We start from the raw sequence: 10,416 nt of genomic DNA, 5'->3' as shown, positions 1-10,416 counted from the left end.
CTACTTTGTGTCTGTCTGATACTGAACAATATCATTAAAGGCAGAGGTTGCGCAAAGGGATATGATGTCACTCTCCTGCTCAAAGATGGAGCTATTGTCAGGTTCTTGGGATGCAAGAATGTGCATTATATTGTATTGAAGCCTTTGGCCCACAAACTGAAGTTTCCTATTTAGGATTGCTCTTCAGTTGCTGCTATGTTCAGGCATGTTTTTGTATTGTTGTTGTTTTTCTGGGAATTGTTTTTTTTCCTGGGGAGGGGATCGTTGCTTTTTTGCACTCTTACATTTAATATTTTAAGGGAAAGGCCTAACCTTTCTTCATAAAACTTCTTACTTAAATGGAAAATAACAGAGTGGGCAAGGGCTTTGGAGTGCCTTATTATCACCTGGTTTTGCTTCCCTTTCTCAAGTCCTTTGTCTAACAAGATTTTGAGAATGGATATTTTCCTTTCAGTCTCTAGTCTTACTCTGCTATCTCAGTCTTCTGTTTTCCACGCAGTTTTGACAATGTGGTTTTACGGCATATTTTGCTAGCAAATAATTCTTATGCCAAACACAATTACTACAATGACATGCGAGAGAGTCCTCCATTGTACTGTATTCCTAAACTCTTTACTGCTATAATAATCATTCAAGCCATTTTTTGGTAATGCACACTATCCTATTGATACAGTGCAACTTCCAGCAAATCCTCAAGCCTGAAGCCACATCTGCTTTAATGAACATAGGGCTATATTATATAACACTCCATCAACAGCAGCAGCATGTTAAGTAATATAAGCCTTCCTGCCTATGTTTGTGTACACTTCTAGTCATGCTCTGCTCTCCTTTAAAGCACAAATTGATAAAAAAGCTTGTAAAACTCAGGATATTTGTTAATACAAGCCAGTTTTCCAGTGGCTATACAGTCTAATTAAGACGTTTCTTCTATGGCAAATGAAAACATCATATGTATACATCTAGCTTTCCATTCTAGACTGCTACCCTTGGCAAGATATTTCTGGTCCTCTGGCTGGCTATTGGATGACAAGCCAGTGTCTCGTCAGTTGTTCCTAAACAACTGCTGCCTGAGGATTAAGGGATTTACAGTAGAACAACAGCTAGATAGCCACTGATGTGTTGTGGATAAGATACACTCTTTGGTTGCAGAAGGGACTGTAAAGTAGCTGCAGCAAAATGTGTATAGGGACAGCCTGATTTAGTGCAGCCTTGAAGATAGATTATTTTTAGTAAAAAATGCCCTTCCAAAGAACACAGTGAGGCGAAATATGACAGACCCACATGGTATATATAGCCTAAAACATTCAGGCATGCAGAGCATGGGGATATTAAAGGGCAACATTTCTCAGGTGCTCCAAGAATATGTTATGTAGAACACAAACATGTCCCATGCAGGTGTGACACTCCAGTCTCTCTTTGATGAGCAAGCTGCCAGTACAGCCTCAAACGCTGCCTGCTTAAGTGTTCACTCCGTTCTTTTCCCTAGCCAAGGCAGCTTGCCATGTACAACATGCTCCCACAGCTTGTAAATGGAGCCGGAGTATAACATTTGCTGAGATATGTTTGTATCGCTAATATTAGCTGTTTATCTACACATATGAAGAGCAGAATCCCTTCAACACAATGTACAATACAACTTATTTCATTTCGGTGTGGGTAGAGCTTGTGGGGCTGCAATGTGGGGTATATATAGGGTTGCCAGCCCGGTTTTCGGAAGGGCTGCCCCGGTCAAAACCTCCTGCCCAGTTTCCGTAATTAGGAAAATGGGGCAGAACTCGGTAACATCCTGCCCCCTTGATGCCATGGCCCTACCTTTTCCCTGCCCCACAAATCATGGCCCCGCCTCGTCCCACCTCCACTGACATCAAATATAACATATGTTTGTCATAAATTTCTCAGAGACAGCTTTTAGTATGATGTAGATATTGATATTCTGAGACAATTGGTATTCATTTTTTATTTTTGTGTAAATTAAGCTTTTTGTTCAGCAGCTCTTCAGTATGGTATTTCAGAAGCTATCTGCTTGCTAGGTTATTTATATTTATATATAGCTTATTTAACCTAGCAACCAAGCAGTGATTTCAATGAGAGACTGAAATATAAATAAGTGAAGAACTGAAAAGGAAGATAAGTAATATAAAGTAACAATAAAAATGTAGCCTCAGAGAGCTAAATATGTTTGCCTGCTGGGTTCAGTAACCCCCATCTGAAAGGTAGATTAAAAAGTATAAAAATAAATAATGAAGACCAATTGCAAAGTTGCTAGAAATAGGGCATTCTATACCATATTAAAACATTTAACTTAAAGGCAAAATATCCCTTTAAGGCATTTTGTCTTAGCATTTTTTTCCTGATGGAAGAAATACCAAATACAGGCAAACAGCCTATTTGCCACTAGGCATGAGGACAAATTCCATTCTCTTGTGTGCATATGCATAGGCGGAGAATAATGAACATTAAGGGAGTTAGCTGCATGCATTTTTATTGGCCACTCTTGGAAAGTTATTGTTGTGCTGCTTTGTCGGTCTGTTCTCACAGCATTGAATGGCCAGTACTGGGCAACACATCCCAACTTGCTGCACTATTTCATTATCTGTACCACACAATGTCTTTGCTAGACCCAACCAACAGCCAGTCTTGTAGACCAAGGGCTCTCACAGTGCTGATAAGAACAACTCCCAAGCTACTGTGAATAGCAGAGATTTTGTTAATAATGGAGCCTTGCCCTAAGCCTCTGTGCTAGTGGTGATGCAGTATGAACATGTTGCCTCTGTGCTGTAGCACTGGCTAGAATGCTACATCCAGGGTGCATTTTGCAGGAGCTAGTGACTCTCTTTTATTAATCCCTTTAACTATTTCAAATATTAACTCTTCTGCCTTTAGTGAGACCTGCATTGCTATTGCAGACACTTTTAAGATGCAGGAGTTCAATGGAATATGTTCACTTTCTAGAAACTGACACTTTATATTTTACATATTTATATGTATATCTCAGATTAGCACTTTGGAAAAGAAACGTTTTGTGTTTTGTTTTACGTGCATTCTTATATATATTTTGTTATTATCCCTGCCATTTGCTGCTAAATCTGGACTGCTCTGTATACTGCAGCAATACTTGATCGGAATAGAAATTCAAGCTGTCAGTAAGATACAGAAGGAAGCTAAGCCTCAGGTTTGAATTGACTCACACAGTTGTTGATTTGACTTCATGTTCAGGGACATGGTCAGGCAGTGTTGGTCATATAGTCCTTTTCTACAGGTCCTGAAATCTAAACATGATTGGCTGGATTTTTGCTCCAAAATGTATCACACATTCACTCATTTTTTAATGCCATTTGATTTTAAACAAAATACAATTAATAGGATTATACTACTGAAGATGTTGCATTAAAGAAGATGCAACAAAGGACAGTGGAGAACATTTTTGACCTTAAAAACTTCAACTATTAAATGCAAAATGCAACTAGGTGTTAAGCTAAAAACCAGTTTTGCTCAAAATGATCTTTAGCAAAATTCAGTTCACGCTAAGCAACTCAAGCAGTATCCAACTTATTTGTTTCCTCCAGGACCAATATGATTTGTAGACCTTTCCCACTTCTGGGACATTGTATTAGGACACTCTCTGAGTCTGGCCCAAACACCAGGAGCCACCTTGCACCCTCCTCACTATAAGACAGTGACAAAGGAAAGTTGTGCTGCTTTACAGTTTAACCAGGAGACTCTGTGGTATTTAAAAAAAAAAAACAAACAAAAAAGCAACAAAAAAAATAAATAAATAAAACACGGTCTAGATCGTACTTCGATGCCAGTAATCTGCTTTCTCTTTTGTCATTAAAACATATAAATTTATATAAGAAAATGTAAATGTATTCGGTATATATGTTCTTGCTCTCATAAAAATATTTTAAATGTATGAGAAAAAACATATATAGGTTTCTCCATAGCATTTGCTTTATTTTGTTTTTGAAAAAACAATCCCCAGCTAGATGCATGAGTATCCAATTTAAGGTTCTTGTAGCCTGGGGTTGTATGTCCCAGTGTTTTACATCCAATGTTATACTTTGTCTTGTTTGTAATATTTGTTAAATATTGCTCATCATGCCTACACCAATCAAGGCTGGGTTGAGCAACCATAGAGAATGGTGGAACACTCATGCAGATCTTCACATTGAGATTGTTAAGCTGTTGCTTTGCAGTTAAAAGGGAAAATGCAACTTGTCTATAAAAAAGCATTTCCTTAAATAGACAGTATGTTGTGTTGGCACAGTCTGTTGTGTGCACAGAACATTCCTTTTTTGGTAAGCGCAATCCTGGAAGGAAATTACCTTTTGATTCATAATTAAGACAGTTATTGGCTTAACAGAGAAAATTGATAACAATGACAGGACTATGTGGTTCGGACTTTGTGGGAAGGCCATAAGCCGTGTCCTAGGTTAGCAAGTTGTTAGAGGTGGCAGGCTGCCAGAACACTCTGGTTTGTTGGCCTGCAACTGCAGCAGGACTCCCTATTTCTTGTAGCAAACATGGAAGCCAGACAGTGGACTGGGCAGGAAATTTAAATAGCTCCCAGTGCTGCTCCCTTTTTGGTGTGGAGCAATATAGCATTTCAGAGAAGCTGTGTGTCAGCAGGAGGGGTGGTCAGTGGGCTGGTGGTTGGGGAAGCAGAGCAGTTGGGCCTTAGCCAAGAAAGCAGGATGACTGCTTCCAAAAATGTACAAAAAAAGGAATATTCTATGCACAATAATATATGCTCTATGTAACTGACTGAGGGGATATTGAAATCAGTGCAAACCCTTACTTATAAGGTATGTGTTCCCTTAAAAGGGTTTTATTTTTAAGGACCAGTTAATATTCTGTCCTTATAATACTTGGTGGGGTCTGTCATTTAAATGTACAGCTAATACTGTGGTAATTTCTGTATTTGAGGCCTAACCTTTATACCAAAAACAAATGTCAAACTGAGGCAATTGGACTTATTAATCCAGTATTACCATTTACTAAATGGATTCTGCTGTAAGATGTGTTGTTGTAAAGGTCTTATAAACCCTGTCATAAGGCTTTAAGTCATTGTGCCCTCTAGAGACACACACTGTTGTGTTGGTGTAACTCTTGTCTGTGTGATGTGGCTTTTATAACTGTGCCTTACTTGTACATTCAGAAGTGGGGCTTCTACAAAGCTCCTGTATTTTGGACCATTCAGGAAGAAATGCAATGCTGTATGTTTTAAAATTAAAAAAAATAAATTGTATGGAGTGGCCCTAGTGGGGCTTCCATTTCCTGCAGTGGAGCTTATCTCCAGCAAAAGGCATGGAGAATACAAGAAGCAGAGTGTGTTTTCAGGGATAAGAGAAGTATGTTTGCACTGTGTTTGTGATCAGCCATTTTATAAAATCTCATTTGAAATCTAGTGGACAGATGTAGAAGCACAAAAACATTTCAAAGCAGATTTTACCTACTCAAAATCTTATAGAGCATTGCTAGAGCTTCAGTGTTAAAGTACAGTATGAATGACACTGCTGTCCTCTGTCTGAAATACTTATACCCACTAGTCCAGGTTTCTATTAAGCCAAGCTGTGGATCTGTTATTTGGTACTATCTGTACATTGTTACATTAGCCACCTCCAAAGCATGTAAAAAGTGTCCACAATCTGCTCAGTGCTTTACCCACCATTTAGAACTATTCCACAACCCAACTTCATGCCATTGAATTAGGTCCACACCTAGTATTGAAATTGCCAATGATCCTTTGTACTGTAGCTAGTTGAGCAGGTTACCCTTTAATGACATGGAGCTGGTTTATACAATTGCAGTACAGAAGGAGATATCATTTGGACCGTGCATGCTTTGGCTTATTGCTGCTATGGGTTATCTTGGCAACCAGTATGAACAGGCAATCCGTTTTATGTCAGTAACCAATAATAACTTTGCACTTAGTCTTTCAGCAAAAGGCACTTTAGACTATAAGAAATACATAGTCAACCTAGTTATTGCTTCATATTTCACTGTGTTTGTATTCCTGATCCCCAAACAAAAACTGCTGCTTTAAAATCATCATTAGAATCTCTTTTTTTTTAATTCAAGGGGAAGCAGTGTAATGTTAACTGACTTAACCATTTATTTGATTCTGTCATTCCTTAATTATATTAGCTGTGTTACCAACAAATTACTTTGGTTATGAACCATAAAATCACTGAGGTGCGTCACTCTGCGACTCCATTTTTGTTCAGCCTACCTGTTTGCATATGGTCAGAACTGTATCAGTTCAATAAGATCATTTTCTCCAGGAATGACTTTCTATACTGAAGGGATTTGGCTCCTCTCCTGCGCCAGAGAACAGTGCTCCATCAGTGTATCTGAGTTGGGTGACCAGGGTATCAGTTCTTTTGACTTCCAGAACTTAAGAACTCATCATACGCTGCCAGGGGTTAATGACTGTATTTGCTAGGTCCTGTATAATAGAACACAGTGTGTTTAAAATGTGCATGCACAGTCTACAAATCTTTTAACCTCAGTTTGATGATATTCTGCCTATATAATAATAAAATGAGGATGCATTTCTGTTTGTGCTGGGACAGAATCCGGAGAGAGTGTAATGCAACAGCTGTGAGAATACTGTAAATTACATTGTCATTTCCACATTGCTTCTTCAGTCTGTTTCCGTTCTGCTGTTTGCCATTATTTAATAAAGTTGTTTGTCTCTTCACAAAGACTGTGTATAAGCATTTTTTTTCAATTCAATTTTTATTTGTTTTTATCAAGAACGTTGTAGAGGGGGTACAGAAAGAAGAAGGGGAAATAGAGGGCAAATATAGTTCCATAACAGAAAAAATGAGAGCATATATACATAAACCTAGCATTTTTTATTTACCTTGTGCCAGTGTGGTGTATGAAAATAGATACGGCTACCATCACTAACTCACATGGCCCTCTGGGACATTAGAATGTCATTTGGGGCTTCCTCTATGTTTTATTTCTTTGGAATCTCCACAGATCTGAAACTGATTGATTGTTGGACACATCCCCAAGCTGTGTAGCCCCATTCCACCTGTTCTGCTCCCTCCTGTGATGACTCCTGAAAGGAGGCAGGACTCTGCTACTAGGACTTGCTACTGCAGCTTAAAGGGGGTGAGGGGCAAAACCAAAGCATGTGAAAGAGCTGAATCTGTGCAAAGTTTGCTTTTGGTTTAGTAATCTTTTGCAACTAATCAACAGGTAGCCTTCACAAACATCTTAGTGGTTGCTATTGATTACTAGAGCTGGACAAATCTAGCACCTCTTCATCAAAAAACCCCAAAACTAGGGTAGGACTTTGGCCCATTCTCCTTTTTTTCCTCCAATGTAAGGCTAGCAGATCTTATGAAAAAGGGGTGCTTCTATAATGTCTGACTAGACTTAATGTATTTAATGTTAATAAAATCGGTGAAGCCCAGCAACAGCACTGCTGCTTCTAGAAAGTCTGACTAGACTTCATGCATTTAATATTAATGAAATTAGTGCATCCCAGCAACAGCACTGCTGCTAAGCCCTTATAAGAATAGAATACAACGGTCTTTGACTACTCACAGCAATCAAACACACTCTGAGGAAATGCTATACTCGTTTTCCTTGATAAAAGTGTCAGGTTGTTAAGCACTGACAGGAATTTAAGAGCAGTGACTCCCCATGGATGACCTAATTTGATATTTAATAAATCAGCACCGATACCTTTATACATGTGGGACTATTCACAAAGTCTTCTTTCCAGTCTGACTGTTAGGCTCTTCTGGGGTTTGATCTCTGGACCTCCTGATTGTTGGCTAATCTCCCTAACTTAGTCTTTGCCTGCTCCGTCCCATCCTATACGACTGTCAGTACTTTAACAGCAATATATATGAATAAACCTTGTCTGCGCTTAAGGATAAGTAGAAGGAGAACCGTATAAGTGAAAGTGAAGAGGGAAAAAAAAAAAATATTTAAACGTGGTAAAGAGTGATCTCTATATTATCAATTAAATCAATGTGAACTAGGTGTGTTGATTAGCTGCCCTCCTCCAAACTAATCCCAAAGTGCACAAATATTACTCTAAAAGAGTTGGCGCTCAAACAAACCACCAAGTGAAATAAAATCAACCAATCGATATTTATTGCACAGTGAATCAATAAATTAAAAATTACAATTTATCAATATATACACAGAACAATCAATATACATAAAATAGGAAACAATTCTAATACATAGAATAATAAAGCACCAATCATAGGTTCAATTAAAAACAATAGATGAAATAGTAAAATTGCTAGAATGAATCCAATCAAAATTCTTAATTCATTAGAGGATGAAATCAGCACAAAATTCTTAATTCATTAGAGGATAAATCATATAAATTGGAGAAACCTGGGGAGGAAAACCTATATTAAAAAGCATGTAGGGAACAATCAATTAGATATACAGCAAAGTTAAGTAGGAATAAATGTTACATGATATCCAAACATCCAAATAAATAATGATAACACCGGAGGGGTCTAACCCCTAACGGGCCCCTCACTTAGTGGAGAGGGCAGCACTACTTATAGTACTCCCTTCAGACCGATACACACACCCCACTTAGCAAAGAGTATAAGCATACGTATCAGTATAAAGTATCCCAGGAAAGTGCAAGTGCTACACAAGACACTTCTACAGATTAGGTATATAGCCTTGTGGAGAGTTAGTCCCACACGAACTTAATGCACAGAAATAAAGAAGCCCCTTGTCCCGGCCGGGAACTTACTCGGGTATAGACAAAGGGAGGAACAGGCTCCTTGAAGCGGCTGGACGCCGTTCTCCTTCCTCCGGTGACGTCACCGGTACGAGCCGAATCCCAAAGTACGGGTCCTCCCTAGTGTCAAAAAGGTCCGACGCGTTGGACACGCCCCTGCCTTAAAGACTCTACCTCTACGTATTCCTTTACAGAATTATTTGCTAACACTGACCCTGGATGGGTAGCTTTCTTTCACCTGCTGCAGCACCACCTTCGCAGTGCTCCTAGGTAAGTGATGCCCTGGATTGGCACAGGTACAATAAACAGTCCAACAGAGACAAAACAGCACAGGCATTTGCCCCCTCCCACACTTAATAGACTCTGGAATGTGATGCCAAGCCAAGGGCAGCAAGTCACTAAAAAGTCATAATCATAAAATGCACTATGTTTGCCCAGGATCAGTAACTCATAGCAACCAATCAGCAGGTAGATGCACTGGTCAGCTGTTTAAAAGCAAACATCTTATTGGTTGCTATAGGTTACTGCTACAGGAAAAAAGTTGTGCCTTTTAATACATATGTGGGTATGAACACTGTTATAGGAATAGTTCAGTGTAAAAATTAAACTGGGAAAAATAGACTGTGCAAAATATAAAATATTTCCAATATAATTAGGCAAAAATGTAATCTATAAAGGCTGGAGTAAGCATATGTCTAACATAATAGCCAGAACCTGACTTCCTGCTTTCAGCTGTCTAACCTCTTAGTTAGTCAGTGACTTTAGGGGGGCCCACATAGGACATAACTGTTCAGTTAGTTTGTGAGCAGGCAGGTCAGATTCAAATGCAAATTAACTGAACAGTTATGTCCTATATGGCCCACTCAGGTCACTGATTGGTTATTGATTGCTAACAGCTTAGAGCTGTTCTGGCTATTATGTTAGACATCTGCCCACTCCATTTTCATTTTTACACTGAACTGTTCCTTTAAGATAGTCACAAGGAAAATTATAGACTAACCAGGCAATTATTTTAAACAAAGGAGCACCGGGGGAAGAGGAAAAGGTAAAGTACTGCATGGCAGGGCAGAAGCGATAAGAGGTGGGTTGGGAACCATACAAAATAACCCCAACATTATTTAATTTACTTGTGCCAAGAATAACTTTCTTCAGTTTTAGAATAATACAGCAGTGAATCATCAAGCAGCATTTACTTTTCTGGTCTTTAAAATTAATTATCTGATTGGTTACTAGGGGTATTTTTGTAATGAAAAAATGCAGAAAGTTGGCCAGTCATGTTTGTGCCCAGATGTGCAGCTTTCAGCCCCAGAAACATCCCTCTCAAAAGGGAGTAAAATAGATGATAGGTTCGGGACAGGTAATATTCTGAGCCCCAGATGTTGCAGAAAAACAACCACCAAAATTCTGTCCTCCCTTATCTGAACCACTGGTGGGAGCTGAGGGTTGTAACTATAGATCACTGAAGTACCATGGGCTCATGCAAAGCCTCCTATAGTTCTCCTTTCCACAGCCACATACTGCTGCCCTTACTGTACTGTACCCTTTCCACTCATACCCCGAAATATCTATTATTTTTATTATTAACAAGCATTTATAAAGCTCCAACATATTCTGTGTTTATGTACAGCAAAAAAGGGTCTCTAATGTCATTCAGCAGGAAACCCCATAGTCCAGTCTAA

The 10,416-nt window shown here is 38.9% G+C and overlaps 1 long non-coding RNA gene across 1 annotated transcript; it reads right to left on the bottom strand.

The window, feature by feature from the left end:
* Positions 1 to 3,067: 3,067 nt before the first annotated feature.
* LOC116409719 lies at positions 3,068 to 9,175 on the bottom strand. The gene is made up of 2 exons (XR_004221955.1): positions 8,750 to 9,175; positions 3,068 to 8,373 (listed from the first exon to the last, which is right to left on the bottom strand). It is a non-coding gene; the product is annotated as an uncharacterized LOC116409719 (long non-coding RNA).
* Positions 9,176 to 10,416: the final 1,241 nt, after the last annotated feature.

This window comes from Xenopus tropicalis, chromosome 3 (genome assembly GCF_000004195.4).
Source record: "Xenopus tropicalis strain Nigerian chromosome 3, UCB_Xtro_10.0, whole genome shotgun sequence".
Classification (NCBI taxonomy): Eukaryota; Metazoa; Chordata; class Amphibia; order Anura; family Pipidae; genus Xenopus; species Xenopus tropicalis.
Note: the sequence above shows the minus strand (reverse complement) of the source record. Positions and strands in the feature narration are given on the sequence as shown.